The 17,894-nt window shown below is 36.7% G+C and overlaps 1 protein-coding gene and 1 non-coding gene across 8 annotated transcripts in view; both read right to left on the bottom strand.

Moving 5' to 3' along the window:
* The window catches only part of GRM8 (glutamate metabotropic receptor 8), an 810,916-nt gene that overhangs the window by 597,344 nt on the left and 195,678 nt on the right, over positions 1-17,894 (bottom strand). The window lies entirely within an intron of this gene.
* On the bottom strand, positions 15,014-15,109 carry MIR592 (microRNA mir-592). Its single transcript, NR_035930.1, has one exon. It is a non-coding gene; the product is annotated as a microRNA mir-592 (primary transcript).

A 17,894-nucleotide genomic window follows, 5' to 3' on the forward strand; every position in this document is an offset into this window, starting at 1 on the left:
CATTAAAAAGTCAGGAAACAACAGGTGCTGGAGAGGATGTGGAGAAATAGGAACACTTTTACACTGTTGGTGGGACTGTAAACTAGTTCAACCATTGTGGAAGTCAGTGTGGTGATTCCTCAGGGATCTAGAACTAGAAATACCATTTAACCCAGCAATCCCATTACTGGGTATATACCCAAAGGATTATAAATCATGCTGCTCTAAAGACACATGCACATGTATGTTTATTGTGGCACTATTCACAATAGCAAAGACTTGGAACCTAGCCAAATGTCCAACAATGATAGACTGGATTAAGAAAATGTGGCACATATACACTATGGAATACTATGCAGCCATAAAAAAGGATGAGTTCATGTCCTTTGTAGGGACATGGATGAAGCTGGAAACCATCATTCTCAGCAAACTATCACAAGAACAAAAAACCAAACACCACATGTTCTCACTCATAGGTGGAAACTGAACAATGAGAACACATGGATTCAGGAAGAGGAACATCACACACCGGGGCCTGTTGTAGGGTGGGGGGAGCGGGGAGGGATAGCATTAGGAGATATACCTAATGTTAAATGATGAGTTAATGGGTGCAGCACACCAACATGGCACAAGTATACATATGTAACAAACCTGCACGTTGTGCACATGTACCCTAAAACTTAAAGTATAATAAAAAAATAAAATAAAAAATAAAAAACTCTTTGCAGATGGGTGGCTTTGGAGTCACCTGCAGGAGATGCTGGGTAGCCAAGGGCATGGTAAGGCAATGGACTTCTGAAAGAACAATGACCAAGAGGTTTCTAGAGATTAGGGGGACAGGAGTCCTAAAGGGGGAGCTGGAGAATGCCAAAGACAAACTTGATTTGTTTTACCCTTTTCACACAAGTTACATATTTTTAAAACCTCTTCTTAGGACCTAATTTTCTCAAGTCTTGCTTAATCCCCTGCTCAGAAGGGAGAGGTGAACAGAGGAAGGGGCTCTCCCAGCAGCACTGAGCTGGCTCTCTGATGAAGTGGGGGCACCTGTGGAGGGGAAGCTCAGGGCTCACCAGATACTGCCAACAGCAGCTGCACAGGAGGGTATCTGAGAGGAAGCTACTGTTCCCAGAATAATTAACTCTCTTCAGAAATCATGGGCACACACACACACCCTCTCTCTGAAGCAGAACCAAGCTCAAGGGCTGGAGATTTCCTGTTCCCCACCATCAGGTGGACAGCCCACTCTCCCTACTCCACCTGCCTACAGACAAGGAAGATCAATCTGGGTGGCTAACACACCTTGCCCTAGAGTAACCAAGATTAGAAAGATGCATCTACTTTTCCACATGGGACATGAAATTGAGTCTATTTAAAAGTTCTGGCACAATTTAGATATTAAAAGTAATTTAAATAAATCTGTTACTAGCAATCTACCTAAATTATGCACACAATGTTTCTCAGTAGGTACTCTTTTGAACTACCGTTTAGCTAAAAAAAAAATCAATCACCAAGGAACTTAAGTACCAAAGTTTGGCTTGAAACTTCAAATCCCTCCATGTCAAGCAGGAAAGCAGAGCTAATTCAGAGGGAATGTCCAGCCAGGGATGGTGTCAGGCAGGCTGAGGGCTATATAATGATTTTGCAGGAAGGTAATTAAATAGGGACATAACAGCAATTATAGCAGCAACAGCTAACATACACTGACCACTTCCAGTGGGTCAGGCAACAACATGCTAAGTGCTTTAAGTGTATTATTTTCTTCAATCTTTTTCTTTAGTACACAAAAAAAGTACAAAGGAAAATATAGCAAAACCTACATATCCACCACCCAAAATTTAAAAATGACATTTTGTCATATTTGCTTCAGATTTTTTTATTTTAAAAAAGTTGCAAATGAATTTATACTCCCAAATCCCATTTCCCTCTCTGTTTATCCTCAGAAACAGCCACTATGTCATGAATGTGGTTCATATTCAGTGACATTTTCATATTTTACCATATTTATATGTGCCTATAAATATTATAGAGTATTATTTTAGGTTTTTATTCCTGAAATCTTTTATCAACTCAAATGCATGACTTCAAAGTCTATCACTGTGGATTAATTTGTTCCATTGCACTTATCAACTTTGAACATACTGTCAGGGAAGAATTTTATTTTCTGTTTTATTAAATAATGTATAAATAGTGTGGCATATTCATATTCTTTGCCCCTGTTTTCTATTTCATTATCTGGAGTTTTTTTTTTTTCAGTAATTTGTAGGAGTCTTTGATCTATCATATATCCCAATATCTTCCACCAGGATGTGGTCTAGCTTTACCTTTGTTTTCGGTCTTCAGTCATTCAAGAGATGCCTAACTCCAGGCAGTCTAATCCGTTATTTTTTCCTTACCTGATATCATAAAAATATCCTTTTGTATCTATATCTACCTATCTATCCTGTAACTGTATTCTACATACAGTCATAAAGTCTCCTTTTTTGCATTTGGTCTCTAATCCATCTTCAATTTATTTTTTTAAATGGTGTAGAGACTTAATTATATTTTCATCAACAACAAAAAAAAATAGATTCCATTCTTTCTTCACTAATTGGCAATCCCACCTCCACCATATACCCAGATCCCACATGTGCATAACTTCTCAAGCTACCTCTTCTGTTCTCTCTATTTGTCTATCCCTGTGCTAACTCCAAAGCCCCATGTCATGTACTGAAGCTTTTTTACAAATCAATATATAGGCAAGTCTTTGTTTTTTGCCTGTTTGCTTGGGTTTCACAATTGTCTGGCTACTCTTTCAATTTTATATTTCCATATGAATTATAGAATCTGTCAAATCTCTCACACATACACACCACAACCAGTTGATATTTAATTGGAATTTCACAAAATGTTTTAATTGATTGTGACTAGACAGCTTTTCAATACTGAAACATCCCACATATCTAAATAAGCATAGTATTATCTCTCTAATCATTTCAGACTTTTCTCTCAATAACGTTTATATTTTCTATTTTTTCCTAAGTAACATATAGTTTTAGTTGATGTTATGAAAAGCATTTTTTCAGGTGGGCGGATCATGAGGTCAGGAGATCGAGACCATCCTGGCTAACACGGTGAAACCCCGTCTCTACTAAAAATACAAAAAAATTAGCCAGGCGTGGTGGTGGGTGCCTGTAGTCCCAGCTACTCAGAAGGCTGAGGCAGGAGAATGGCGTGAACCCGCGAGGCAGAGCTTGCAGTGAGCCAAGGTCGCGCCACTGCACTCCAGCCTGGGCAACAGAGCGAGACTCTGTCTCAAAAAAAAAAAAAAAAAAAAAAAAAAAAAGAAAATCATTTTTTCTGTTACATTTTTAATGAGCTAGTTCTGGTATAGAAGACAGAGTTACTTACTAGGAATGTCACTGTGGGCAAGCTCTTTATCTCGCTGTGCCTCAGTTTTCTCAAATTTCAAATGGGAATAATAGTGCTACCTAATAAAGTGACTGCTTGTGAGAGATAAATAAGTTAACACATGCCTAGTGCCTGGCACATAGTAATTAAATGTAAATGTTAGCTTTTATTATTAAAAGAATATTAATTTGCATATTGATTTTATATCTAACGGCCTTGAAAATTTATGAATTATCTTGAATTTTATTTTAAATAATGATATACTCTGAGTATGATCAAATTTACTTTCTTCTTTCTTCTTCCTTATAAACATTTCTCTTTCTTGCCCTACTGTATTACCCAGGACTAACAATATCATGATAAATGGAAAAAGAAATAGCAACGTTCCTGTCTTACTCTCTTTAAAAGACATATTCTAAAATTTTCACCTTTACTATTTATGTTTGCTGTCATTTTTCGCTAACTATAATACTATTTATCAGGTTAAGGAAGGCCCCTTGCATTCCTAGTTTGGTGTGCGATTTCATCATGAATAGGTCTTGACGAAGGCATTTGATTTTCTCTAATTTAGTCCCTACATTGTAGTCTACACTGAACATTTAGCAACAATATACATTGGGCCAGGGGTCAGCAAACTACAGCCTACGCAACCTGTTTTTGCTGTTAAAAATTTTTTTAAAAAAGTTTATTGGAAAACAGCCACACCCATCTGATAACATATTACCCATGGCTGCTTTTAAGCCACAGTGACATAGTTGAGTAGTTGATACAGAAACCATATGGCCCACAAAGCCTAAAATATTGACCATTTGACCCCTTACAGAAAAAAACTGCTCACCCTGATATACAGCATATTAAACTGCTCTTGTTACAACTTTCACTCTAAATTGAGGTGTTAGTGAATAAGCAGGAAAGGAGGCCAAAGAGGTTTAAGTTTTTTTTCTAACTTCTCCTAATCTCTGTTCCTTCTACCTTCTTTCATGTTTACATTTCTCTCTTCCCTCTTCTCTCTTCTTCCCCCTTTCTTTTTCCCCTTCTCTCTTCTTTTTTTCCCCTTGCCATTCTACACTTTTAAAAAGCAATGCAGTCCAGATGCAGTGGCTCATGCCTATAATCCAGCACTTTAGGAGGCTGAGGCAGGAGTATCAGATTGAGCCCAGGAGTCTGAGACCAGCCTGAACAACATAGTGAAATCTCATCTCTACAAAAAACAGAAACACTTAGCCAGGCATGGTGATTCATACCTATAGTGCCAGCTACTGGAGCAGCTGAGGTAGGAGAATCACATGAGCCCCAGAGGTTGAGGTTAAGGCTGTAGTGAGCAGTGATCACACCACTACACATAGCCTGGGTGACAAAATAAGACCCTGTTTCAAAAAATAGAAAATAAAAAAGCAATGCAAAATATCTTCCTTTGATTAAATAAACAATAAAACTGTCCAACATTTTTTTCAATATGTAGTGATAACCAATATATAGCTAGGTGCTTTACTAAGTTACTTTAAAATTCATTTGCTCAACAAACATCTATTGAATGCTATTTGCAAGGCACTGTTCTAGGTGTCTGAAATATAACAGTGAACAAACAATGATTCCTGCCCTTGGGAAGCTTACATTCTAATTGAGGGAAATGAACAATAAAAATAGAGCAAATAGTAAGTGATGAAAAAAGGAACACACAGAAAATGGTAAGCGGGAAGGGGAGGGGAAAGAACTACAGTTTTGTAAAGGATATTCAGCAGGCCTCTTTGCAAAGGTGCCATCTAAACAAAGATTTCAAAAAGGTGAGAGCATGAACCCCCAAGCCCATGGCAGGAGCATTCCTGGTGTGTCCAGGCAATGGCAGGGAGATTGGGATAGCTGGGACAGGTAAAGCAGAGAGAATAGGAGGTGAGATCAGAGAGGTTATGGAGACCAGATTGCAGAGGCCCTGGTGGGCTTTACTCTGACCAAAATGAGAAGCCACTGAAAGATTTTAAACAGAGGAATAAGGTGGTCTGGCAGATTTTTAAAGGCTTACCTTTGGCCATTGTGGTGAGTACAGTTTATAGAAACTGCAAAGCCATTCAAGAGGCCATGGCAGTATTGAGAAGAATTCACGCCATTTAATCTCTCAGCAGTTGGATAAGATATATACTATGCCCTTCTTCCAGATGCAGAAAGTAAGATGTGGAAGTTTAAATAACTTGCCAAGTCACACAGCTAATATAAAGCAGAGCTGGTTTTAAACCTAGAGTCCATCCAAGGTCAAAGGTTGGTATCTGAGGTTAGACTAGTTTGGATTTCACCTTGTGAAAATGCTTCATAAACTATTTAATGTATGATATTATAATTAAGAGTTTCATGATTTTAGACTAATCATGTATATTTTATATTTTATGAATTTTTAGATAAATCATACTTCTAAAATAAAAACTAGTTGGATGCTATAGATCCAGACTCCTGGATTTTGTTCTTGAATGGCTTATGGATAAAAGCCCCTAAGTTTTCACGTATTAGATTTGCTTCAAATAAACCTATAGACTTGGGAATTTATTTACTCTAGCCCTAGGAACTAGAGGCTTGCCATTATATTCTTATTCTCCCATAGAGTTTCAAATTATATTCTTTAAAAGACACTTCATGACTGGAGTGTTGAATCTTCTTTTTTAAGCCTGCTGACTGATAGGTAGATTCCATGTTCAAATTTCATCTTGCACACTGTAAATATCTTCCATCATAATTTTAGTAGGTCTAGAAAAATCATCTCTCTCTCTCTCTGTTAAACATACACATACACACACACACAGAGGAGCAACATTACTGGCAAGAATGATAATATATATGGAAGGATTTACTAATGAAATATTTCTGTATATTCTTCAGTGACAAACTGGGTGGCTCTATGTTAAACAACATAAAAGAAAGTCATACAAATTTGATCTCCAGTTTATTCATGTTGAGTTTGTAAACCATGCACACTGACGCAGGTTTACAAGTAAATGATGTTGAGAAATTCAAACACATACATATGTGTGTGCAATCCACATGTGGAAATGCAATAATTTATATCAACCAGCCACAAATATTTATTGCAATTATTAAATGGCCCCTAGGCACAATCTTAGGTCTTGGGGATTCAGTGCTAAGAATAAATGGGCAAGGATTCCCATCCTCATTAAGCTTATAGCCTAGTAGGGAAACCAAACAATAAATACGTAGAAGTATTAGGAGAGCCATGAGAAGGAGAGAAGATGTAGAGCTGTTCTTAACATGGGAGCAAAGCCAGGCCAGCATGGTGGAGGGACGATGGTCACAGAAGACAGCCCCATGGAAGTGATGCTTAAGCTCCACTTGAAGGACGGGTACAGGTTATCAAGGAGAAGAGCAAAGCAGTGAGGGAGGAAAGAACTTCTCAAGGAAAGAGAAGGGCTTGTGCTTGATACAGAGGAGAATCCAATGCCTTAGGAGAAAGAAGAAGTGGGGGAGTCTGGTGTGCGTGGTGGAAAGCAGCACAAGGTGGGTGCCACATAAAGTGATGCTGGAGACAGGCAAGGGCCAGGTCAGGTAGGGCTGAAAGATATGGATTTAACTTTCAGGACAATGAGATGCCACTTAGGAAGGATTTTTAGCAGTAGAATGGCATATTTAGCTCTTATTTTTTAAAGGTCAGTCTGGCCACTATGTGAAGAATGGACTGGAAGGGAACAAGAATGGAGCACATTTAGAAGGCCATTGCAATCACCCAGATGAGAAGTGCAGTGATCTGGACAGAAGCAGAGACAGGGTAGATGAAGGTGAACAGTTTCAAGTCAACAGGGACTGACTGTGCGTGGGGGATGTGTGAACAGCAGGAGCTGATAAGGAGCCCTCATTTTCGGACAGGGAGGGTACCAAGACCATTCAGAAGACTGGAACCATGGAGGAAATGCTACTTCACACCAGGTACGAATCCATTTCAAGTGTGTTTTAGAGGTAGAGGTAGGAGTGAAGGTCCATTCCAGCACCAATTCTCCCTACCAACCTGAATTGTTTATTGCAAAAGATTTTATTTCATTGGTCTCTTTTTACTGAAGGTATAAATGGAGTGTCATCTTTTCAAGGAGAGAGAAACAGATGCCCTTTGAGAAGGGGAGACGGAAGGGGAAGGAAAGTTCTGAAGGCAGAGGTGTCCAGAGAAGCCGAAGCATGCAATGGGAGGCACAGGAGTGAGAGTGAACTTCAATAGACACACACTGACCCAAAAGAGGTGTGCATCAAAGACACATTCTGATAACTCTGCAACTTTTGCAGAGAGCCGACGACATTCTAATTGTAACATTTCCCTTTTTACTTTTTCTTCCTTGGTGAATGGTGGTAGACCTATTGATTACACCATAAAGATAAGGGGGAAAAGAAGGAAGGACTGCTTTTCTCATATAATTATCTTTTTAAAGTCCTTGTCCTGGTTTGCACACTCAAAAAGGAACACAGAATTTGCAATTATAGGGAAGTTATTTCTGAGCATAATTAAATGCTCTCCATCTTTCTCTCACACAAAAGCTTGCAAATTCCAAGCTAGTAGATTTTTGAATCCTATCATTTCTATTTTTAAATTATATTCCAGATTTATTATATGATATACTAATTATAATACAATATTTGCAATAATGAAAATGTATTTGAATAGTCAATTGGAACCCACAAGTCAACTCCTAGATAGATGCCTTAGTGGCTCTGAAAGGTGGTCCCCACTTGGGATTTGTTAAAATGCAAACACCTGGGCCCCACTCTAGGTGTACAGAATCAGAAATTCAGGGAGTGAAACTCAACAGTCTTTTTAATAAGCCCTCCAGTTGATTCTGATACATGTTAAGATTGAGAACCACTTCTTCAGCAGTGTTTCCCAACCTTTTCCCTTCGTGGCAAAAAAAAACCTGCACACGTACCCTGAACCTAAAATAAAAGTTTAAACAAAAGAGAAAATGATGGCATTTGTACAATACCCCATGTTAAGTGGATAAGGCTGCCAGAGGCTTGCCCCAGACCCTATTTGTGTTGGCCTGAGCAGCTCACCGTAACCTTTTCATGATCCACCAGCAGAAAAACTCAGATCTGAAGAAACTCACACCAGTGCAAAAAGAACTATATATACATTCTTTTTGTTAATTATGGCACCATTTCCAACAATGAAAAATTATCCAAATACAAATTAACAAATTGTGACATATTTGTGCATAGAAATACTACTCACAGTTACAATGAATAAACTGGAGTTCCATGTATCAACACAGAGAAATCTCAAAAACATAATGTTGAGCAAAAAAAAAAAAAAAAAAAAAAAAGCAGGTTGTAAAACAATGCATACATTTTGATAACATTTATATAGTATTTATAACATGCTGAACAATACTGAATATTGTTTGTGGCATGCCCACATGTAGTAAAATCATAAAGGCATGCATAAGAATGATACATAGTTAGCCCTTAGGAAAGAGGAAGAAGGGGAATCAGGGATGTGTATTCATGGGGCTTTACCCATTTTATTTCTTCAAATATCTAAAGAAAATATAGCAATTGGTTAAGATGTGACCTGGGGAGAAAGGGAATAGTTACACATGGGTTTCTTATATGACTCGATGTATTTTTCTGTACAGTTAAAATGTTTCATGAAAATTTTTGATAAGAAAAAAAATCAGTTGGAGTCTGCTATCAATTTATCCGAGTTGTAAACCCAATTTTGTGTTAGCTCTTTGGTGTTGGGCAGATTACTTTCTCTCTCTGGGCCTTCATTTCCCATTTGCAAAATAGAAGGGGCTGAGTTCAGTGACCTCTGAAGCTCTCTGCCTCTTGCACCCTCTTCAATATATATTGGTGCTCAAATAGAAATACTCTTAGCCCCTTCTCTTTATCCCCTCTATGCATAGGCAACAACCTTCTCAGTAGTTGTTCCCTGTCCAGCTGTCTACCTTAATAGCCCCTTGTTTACAATGGCCCCAGCAAATGGGCTGGGGACTAATAACACATCACAAAGCAGGAATTGTAGAACCTGTGTTTGAAGATATATTTTAAGACAAAGAGAATAAAAATAAAACCAGAAAAGTTTGGTACATAGACAAGCAGTGTAGGATTTAGAAAACGACCTTGAATTTGCAAGAAACCTTTCCTTGAAGGAGAATCTTTTCCCTGAGCAATGAATTTCACTAAGTGGAAGAGAATTTCAAATCAACATTACAGCAATATTCACTACTTTATTCCTACTCTTTAGGCATCACCTCTATCTCCTTATCCCTCACCCCAACATTAGATATGATTCAATACAACTAACTAGCTTTTTCAATGAAAGAAAGCTTAGTTTCTCATGTTTAGGAACTGATTCCTTTGATCTTCCCTCAAGTTATGACTTACATAGGCAATTCCCTTTCCAAATAGGCTAGTTTGTAGATTCTGTCTTTGAATGTGCTCAGTCATTTCAACAATATTAACATCATAATATTGATGAACTATGCCTACAAAGGGCGACTGATTTTGACTAATTTATTATTTACTACAAAATATTTCCAATGTACAAAAAATATACTCACCATCAATATGTGTTTTTTTAAGTTTTACTAATTTACACACTCAAATCAGCAGACCAAGTTAAAATGGCATCTTCTACCTTGTGATTTGTGACACCATATCACAAACTTGAGGGTTCCATGCTCCTTTTTAGGCACTTGGTGAGTGTGATATGGTAGGAAACATATTTAATGTATGGTTTTAGCTCTAAAATTCACTGACTAAGTGGTTTTAGGAAATCATTCAACATCTCTTGGCTTCAGTTTCCTAATCTATGATATAGACAAAATGGACTTTGTTATTTACAAGGTCTCCCCATCTTTGAAACCCCTTGGTTCTATGGAATGACCTAACAAATCCATTGATCTGGCATTGTGGCCAGTCTCAGTCTAAGTTTTGAACTCTTTTGGTTGAGAAATGATAAACTCATTAATGAGATGCAAGCTAGATTCAATGCAGTGTGTATATGTGTGTATTTATACTTACTTATATTGATTATATACATATATGTGTATTTCATTTAACAGAAGGGGCTGGATGCAGTGGCTTATGCCTGTAATCCCGGCACTTTGGGAGGCCGTGGCAGGCGGATCACAAGGTCAGGAGTTCAAGACCAGCCTGACCAACATGGAGAAACCCCATCCCTACTAAAAATACAAAAATTAGCTAGGCGTAGTGGTGGGTGCCTGTAGTTCCAGCTACTCAGGAGGCTGAGGCAGGAGAATCACTTGAACCTGGGAGGCAGAGGTTGCAGTGAGCTAAGACCACACCATTTCACTCTAACCTGAGTGACAGAGCGAGACTCTGTCTCAAAAAAAAAAGGGGGGGGGAATATACATTTCATCTTGGTTATTATACAAAAAATTCCCAATATCTGGCACATAACAGCATACAGTTAATACTTACTGAATTAACAGGATTCATTTTAAGTTCATACTATTTGATATACTATGCTAGTGACATTAAATGACAATTTCTCTTTTAATCCTTACAGTAACTCTGAGAGGTAGATACTTCTTAACTGGTATAGGTTTACAGTACTACTAAATACGAGTCAGGATTCTAAGTCTGACTTGGCCCATCTCAGTGATAATATTAATACCCAAAAGATAGACATATGCTTTGTAAATTAATTTTATAAGAGCTTCACCCTTGTATATCTAATTACTTCTAACAGGCATTCGACATTGACCTACAACTTTATATTTCTTCCTTCGTACTCCCCTGAAATTTCTTACTATTCACTGTTATGATGTGCCTTGCTGCTGATTAAAAACCTAACTCAAAACTAAAATAATGAGGGCCCAAAATGAGAATTACTTAGTGGGACCCATCCAGACCTTATTCTTATTTAAATAAATACAGTTGACTTTACTACCTGTGAATGACTGACTTTGGAAATTATTTGTGGTACCTATTTTATCCCACTAAACTGCTTAATATATCATATTATGTACATCAACCTCATAACTTTCTTTGAGGGGGTTATTAGTCTGTTTGGTTATAAAATGCAGTCAATAATATGCATTGCATTACAGCAAAACGTCTGACAGAAAACAGAAAACAACATACCCAAACAGAAAAGATGGAAAAATGTAGACTGGATGTTAGGGCAACTAGTAACTCGTTGAACATTTGTACCCAAAAGGCTAGTGAATAAGAGAAGAACCTCAACCTGGAAAAAGAATTGAGCCACAGGATTCTGTTTGGGACCTCCTTCTGTTCTCAAATATTATCAATGGCTTAGATAGAAAACAAGGTCCTAAAAATGTTAACACAAAAACACTGAGTGGGATAATAAATAGGTTGTATAAACCAAAATAGATATGGTAGTGTACAGATATGGGTCAAGTTGAACAAATCAAAATTTAACAGAGATAATCATAAGATCAAAAATAATAATTCTCAAGTGCACAATGCTAAAAAAAAAAATAGTTGGCAGCTACCTAGACAGAAACATAGAAACTTTGGTTGGCAATAAATTCAATAAGAACCAACAATATGGTATGACTACCCATAAGCTATACCACCTTTAGGTACAATAATAGAAACAAGAAATTTCTGTAATAATAGAAATAAAATTTTCTCAGAGAGGTGAGATTATAGGCCTGCTCTCCTTGCCAAAGATAACTTAATTCCATGCTGCAGATGGATTTTGGTGTTGAACCTTAAAGAAACAGACAAACTGGATATTCAATTTCTTATACCAGAAGAAACTTCCCCATGACAGATAAGGGAACATTTTTTTAAATGATGTTTTTCGTCTACAGAAAAGAAAACTAAAGAAGGACATGGCATCTATCTTTAAATATTTTTTAGGTAGTCTATGGAATGAAAATAGTCTTCATCTGAAGGATCCAAAGAGGTCAAATGAGAATTAATACACTCAAATAAAGGAGATTGTGACTTGGCACAATAAAGAAATATATGGTATGGACTTATCAGAATGTGAGTTCTCCCATGTTGGGTAGAGGGACAAAAGGCTGAACAACCGATTAGTAGAATATTGTATAGGGAATTAAGTCACTAGTGGGACCTTTGTCTGAATGAATTTTGAGGTCTCTGGCAAACCTGAAAGAAAATAAATCCATAATCTACAAATGGCCTAAAAGAAAGGTGATTGCAAAAGACTTATTCACATTACTAACGGTCTCAGCAAGATATGGTGTGAAGTCCAATCTGCTACCCATCCCCAAATATTTATATACACACACACACACACACTCACATAACACACATATGCTTCTTATCAGGTGGAAAAAACACCAAAGCCCTCATTAGCTCAGATTCTACTATTTCAAATGTGTAACAATGCAGAAGAAAATAGGATCAAGGTTTGCTATCTCTAAGGGGGAAAAAAAAAGTTTGCGAAGTAAATTGCTAGGGTAAACAAGATTCTGGGAGGAAGCTTGACCTTACAACCAAAGTCAAAAAAACACACCATTAAAAATAAATAGCTTATGATTTCTGTACAAATAAATCTTCCCAATTTCTCAATGACCCATTCTTTAACTCAGCTCAGGTATGACTGAACAGTTATAAGTCCTTGCTAGCAGTCCTTACTGAATACTATACACACTTGAAAATAATAAAGTTATTAAAATTTTGTTTAATTCAGCTTTCCTTTGAACTAGGCATTCCCCAAGTTTAAATTAGGTTTCATTAATTTAAGTTATTTCAGGAAATTTTTGATGATATGTTGCTCTACATTATTCTTGAGTACAGATAAGCAAGAAATGGCCATAGATCATTCCCAGCCAACACAAAGTAATTATTATCTAGAAAGAGATAAAAGTAATATTATAAGTAAACTATTATCTAGAAAGAGATAAAAGTAAGTAAGTAGTCCAAAACTAACCTTAAAGAAGCAGGAGATCACACAAACAGGCCATAAACTGTAGAAGCACATTAAATCCAAAGCTGCCAAATTCATGACATGCCTGGCAGGTCTGCATGGGTGCACAACCTGAGCAGCTGCCCAGGGCCTGTACACAGAAGGGAGGTACACTTAGCTAATGATCTACTGTCAATGTCTTAAAAGTGTCAATAATTTTTGAACACTGGGCCCCACAGATTATGCAGGTGGTCCTGGAGACTGGCACATAATGGTGACTGAGATATGAAAAGCAAGCAAGTAAAATGTATATACACCGGCAAAATCTAAAAATAGCTCCATTTATTAATGAACAACAATATCCTGTAATCAAGACACAGCCTGTTGGTTAACGTTATAAAGAATTACTTTGCTTGTTTAATGTGTAAACCAATGATAATTCACAAATTTGCTAATTGTTTTTCTGCAGATGTGAGCTGTCAACCGGTGGAGCTTAAGTATTCAAAAGTAATCAACCACCATTTCAAATTCCATCAAAAAGTCATGTATCACTTTCAGGAGACATGAAATTTTGGTACATTTTTACTGGAGTTGCAGAAGGAGTGATAAAGCAAAAGTGAATTTTAAAACAACAAAGCAATCTCCTCACTTCACCACAGAAAATTAAATGTAGTGAAGCAGCTTTGTGACACTTCAGACTTTTCTAGTATTCTCTGGATTGTGAACTGACAAAGCTACATATGAGTGAAAAAAAAATTTGAACTTTTGCTCAAATTATATTCACCCTAATGTGGATTGTAAAGTTCCTTTCACCAGTGAGAAACATATACCTTTATATCCACGTTTACAGAAGAGAAAGAGTTACCAAAACTTTAAATATCAAAAATATTTTTATGCCACTGTCTTATATACTTCAGCATAACTCATTTCTAAACATGTAAATCTAGAAATGAAGCATTCAGAGGGAAAAGTTAAGATGAAGAATCAAACATAAAATCCATCTTGGTTCTAGTCTAACAAATGTTTCCCCACTGGATTTCAAGTTCATGAGTAGAGTCTATGTAGCTCTGGAGAAGGTATTTAATAGTAATCTAGATTTATATAACAACATTTGTTCCAAACAACATTTGCATACATCATATAGTTTGTCCATACAATATCCCTATAAAAACAAGAAAAAAAAAGCATCCTCATCATTTTAAAGATGGTAGAACTGAGGCACAAAACATATAAAGGTTTTTCCAAGATTTCACACATATACAAAGTAAAACATATTTGAAAATCATTTCTCCTTTTTAACACATCTCTATTATTAAAATCTGAGTGCAAGATTATTATTATAAAATGTATGCCCAGAAAAGATATTAGTTACAATGTAATTTCAATTATAAATCATTTTACCTGGCGCTCTATGAGGTACTAAATAATTTTTAACAAATATGCAAATTAAAAGATTATATTTTCTAAATCTCATTGTGAAATTATGCTTAAATTTAGCACCAGCTCATATCCCACAAAAAAAACCTAATATAGGGAAAACTTGTGATAGAAACAGTCTATTAAATGAAATTATATTTTGATTTCTAAAGCTGCCTTGCAAGAACAGAGGTTACAATTTCTAGAAGGAGCCATATACAAATTTACAAAGAGCCATAATTCATGCAAAGAAACATTTTCTAACCTGTAATTTATAGTTCAGCTGCCTTTCTAAAATCTCAAGCTTTTAGTTAAATAATTGTAGATTTGTTGCTCAGTTTAAAAACCCTCCTGGAATCACGTCTTTAACTGGCGTTGTGACGTCTTACGTCATGATGTTGCGTCACCACGTGATGACGCTGTGCCATCACAACACATCATCGCATATTGACACAATGTCATGGCATAATATCATCAAATTAAATTCATCAGCACTCCCCACAGCCTGGCCCCAGGAAGGGCAAGAGAGCTTTAAAGTTTCTCTTTGTTCTTGTCAACGCACTCCTGGTTGGTAGGCGAGAACAGCAACTGGACAAATCATTTCCTGGTCTATTAAAACTTCCTAGATCTCAGATTAGGAGAATTTGAAAGTTACTGCTTAGAGTTGGAGGAAATAGTTTTCACGGGGATAGATTTCACGGCTTGTTACTCACCTTGCCCCATAACTAGTTACACGTGAATCCCATTTTAAAGATAAACATTTATAAATGTTAGTTCCTCCTTTTTTTCCCAGGCCCTAAAATAGGAGCATATTTAGGCTGGTGAAAAAAAAAATTAATTTGTTTCTAATTTCTTGCCCTCAATGTCCACCTTCCTCAAATTGTTTTCCTTCACCACAACATTCCTCTTCTATAACATTCTGAAATAGCAAGTAATGGAGGATAGGAGGCAGATCCAGTCAATAGTTTTGACTACAGACATTTATATAAGGCTGGAGGGGGTGTTGAAAGCTGTGACAGAGGGCCTTTTGCCATCACAGGCTTGGTGACAAGCAGAGTCTCCGTGTTAGCAACCATGATAAACCTGGGCATTTGGATGAAACATTTATCTGAATGTTATCTGAATTAACTTACGAACTCTTCCAAAAATATGTAGTTACCAGTTCATTAAACATAATGGGCGGTTTGTGCAGACTGTCAGTGTGTGACCTCTCTTTCATTAGTTCATTTGCTGTGTGCCAGACACTGTTCTAGGTACAAGGGCTCAGATGAAACAGAAGAAACAGTGTCACCTTGAGGTACTCACAGAGCAATAAGGGAGACAAGTGAGCAACAGATTTCAAGACAATCTGCTAAGGGCTCTAATGATGATATGACAGAGTGTTCTGAGGACTCAGAAAAGGAAAGGATAATCTAGGGTTGCCAAGAAGATCCTATAGGGGAGAGAACATATTTTTGTATCTTGAAAAATGAATAGGCAGAGGAGAAAAAAATTCCACATTCAAATGCAAGAATTGGACAAGTTGGACATGTGGGAGACACCAAAGTATTAGACTACCTCCGTCATTTTGTAGATGTTTTCTCAAAATGATTGGTTCATATAAATTTTTTTTTTTTTGCTTTTTTTTTTTTTGTTTTTTTTGAGATGGAGTCTTGCTCTGTCACCCAGGCTGGAGTGCAGTGGCGCAATCTCAGCTCACTGCAACCTCCGCCTCCTGGGTTCAAGCGATTCTCCTGCCTCAGCCTCCTGAGTAGCTGGAATTACAGGTGCACGCCACCACACCCAGCTAATTTTTGTATTTTTAGTAGAGACGGGGTTTCACGATGTTGGCCAGGATGGTCTCTAACTCCTGACCTTGTGATTGCACCCGCCTTGGCCTCCCAAAGTGCTGGGATGACAGGCATGAGCCACCGCGCCCGGCCCATATAAATGATTTTTAAGAGGTACTGACTCACATTCATATTACCATAATCCTTCATCATAATTACAAATAACCTCTAGATAACTCATCAATGCAGTGGAGTTTTCTTGTAGGAGCATTTTCCATCCATGAGACCAAATATGTTCCTTCTCTCTTTGTAACCAAATAAAAACTGAAAATCAAAGCCACTTGTACTTTCTTGAAAGCATCTGACTAGCCATAAAAACCTTGGCAACTTCTCTTCTGGTGTGTACATAAAGATGGATTAGGAATATCCCTGCTGCTGATTCACCTTTTAAAACAAGCACTGAAAAAACACTTCAGCCCAGCCAATGATAAGTGGTTATATATTCTGACATCAAGCCCCACATGAAAGTCACTGGTAGACATTTTCTACAGCTACCATAATCCTCAAGAGGTGTTTAGAAACTAGACATAACAAAAGAATAAAAACTTGAGGGGATTTCAGTCCCAAAAGACTTCATCTTTCTGAGAATTACATGACATCGAAAGGCAAGTTTTCAAACAAGTTTCTAAAATGTCACTTTTAAGCTAGACAAACACATATCTTTTTAGAGGTTATGAGAGCAATTATTTAAACTTGATAAAATATTTAATGTATGGCTTCAAATCTTTAATGTATGGCTAAATAAATACTCATATATGATATATACACATATATATTCATTAACATATATATTTTATAAAATGATACAAAGAAGAGTACTGGTACCTACACTCCAAAAGACATGCAATAAGTAATAATTTGGTTAGAGAAAGAGAGAAAAAGTTTTCAAATAACAATCCTTTTTCACTGATAGTTTATACAAAATTTTATCATGAATAGGATAGTAAGAAACAAGATACAATATGAAATTTGCTTGAATAAGTGATATATTTAGTAAATGGAATACAGAAAATATAGGCAGAATATCTGCTGAAAATGGGAACCCAATGATATATAACAGTCGAATATGGAGTTAGTGAACTTCTTAAGATTTGTTTCTTTAAGAATTATAAGTATGGCATGCCTTTTTTAAATTCCAAATCCAGAAGATAAACAAGAATAGCAACATGAGAAATTCCTAGTTTTTGCAGATTTAGTCAGCTGTATATTAATGTACTTTTCATCTAGATAGAATTTAAGCAACAGATGCATGTAGCAAAAAAAAAAAATTTAACTCATTTTGTGTCTTTCAGAGCAAAGAATCTTTTGTAGTAGAATAATCACCCATCATTTGCCTACTTAGCAAGTTCAGGGTTCCACATATTTGCTTTTTCAAATAGGGACACATTTGTGCAAATGTGTCCAGTTATATAGTGATAGGGTGGCCC

Source organism: Pan troglodytes, chromosome 6, assembly GCF_028858775.2.
Source record: "Pan troglodytes isolate AG18354 chromosome 6, NHGRI_mPanTro3-v2.0_pri, whole genome shotgun sequence".
NCBI classification, from domain to species: Eukaryota; Metazoa; Chordata; class Mammalia; order Primates; family Hominidae; genus Pan; species Pan troglodytes.